We start from the raw sequence: 1,437 nt of genomic DNA, 5'->3' as shown, positions 1-1,437 counted from the left end.
ACAGTCTGTGTGCCACGTGGTAGAGTTTTGGTGAGAATTCTCTCCTAGGAGGCAGACTGCAGACTTCTGGTATCTTGGTATATGGAGGAAAGAGAACATGCTAGCTTTCTGACCTCTTCTTATAGGAGCATTAAACCAATTCATAAGGGCTCTACCCTTATGTAATTACCTCCTGAAATCTCCAAATCCAAATACCATCACATTGGGGATTCAGTTTCAACATGTGAATATTAGGAAGCCCCAAACATTTGGTCCATAATACCATGTTTTCAGGTAATTATAGGCAATGTGCTAATCAACATTCTGCTGAATAGCTACAGATTTCTGCAGGGTGTGTGTGTGTGTGTGTGTGTGTGTGTGTGTGTGTGTGTGTGCGGCTTTCTAATAATTGGTACCATATCCTGGAACTCCATCTACATTGCTTTGCTGTACTCTCAACTGTCTCTTCAAATATTGTTATCTGTGGGTTCTCCTTAGTTTCCCTCTTCTGTTGCCATTTCTAATACACTCACAAGGCACACCTTATGGGTTTACAGTATCTAAGGGTTCAATGTCTTTTGTTGCTTAATGTCTGTTGTGTTGAAAAACATTGTGCTTATATCTTGTCTGTTTTATTATTGGTTTATGTTTTTGTTTTAGGCAGAGGTGTAAATCTAATGATTGTTTTTCCATCTTAACTGAAAGCAAAAAATATATTTAATAGTATTTTTTAATTAGAAAAATTAAAAGAAGTATAAGGTTATGCTATTTGCCATGGTTATATATCTTCTTATGAACTTGTTAGGTTGAGAATCATGCCCCTAAGATGTGAAATATTTTGTTTACCATTAAAATTAAGAAAGGCAAAAAACATAACAAAATAATTTAAAAAGAGGCAAGATCATCGTAATACTAAATTTCTAAACTCTAAAGGTAATGTAGTGTGTCAAAGGGTGAAAGTCCAAACAGTGTGAAGCAGTGGCTTTAGCCATGGGAGCAGCATGGTATCCTGAAGATTGTCTTGTCATGCTGGAAGGTCAGGTTTAGAGTCTCACCAGGGAGGTTCCTCTCCACAGAGAGGGGAAGAAAGAGTGGCGGAAGTTTTCTGCATACTGTGAAGGTGACTTTGTTCTCAGTGTGAAGCAGGGTGGTCACAGCTCTCTAGGCTGAACTTGCTGTAAGCCTATCCATAATGACTACGCAGGGAGCACAAAGGTGAGCATGGCTCTGGCCTCTATGCTCCCTCATGACATGGCAGTGTGAGTCGTATGCTAACCAGAGGAAAGGAAAGAAGGGCAAGGACATCAAAAACCTACCCAGCATTGGTAAATAATTTTTACATAGGAAAACAAAACTGTGACACAATTGTAAGCAATGGCATGAAATGAGAGGGAAAGGATAATTAAATAGATGCAGCACAAAAGATATAGAAAAGGACCATTTTTAAAACAGTTTATC

The sequence above is a fragment of the Myotis lucifugus genome, unplaced genomic scaffold, assembly GCF_000147115.1.
Source record: "Myotis lucifugus unplaced genomic scaffold, Myoluc2.0 scaffold_142, whole genome shotgun sequence".
NCBI classification, from domain to species: Eukaryota; Metazoa; Chordata; class Mammalia; order Chiroptera; family Vespertilionidae; genus Myotis; species Myotis lucifugus.
This window is presented reverse-complemented; position numbering follows the sequence as displayed.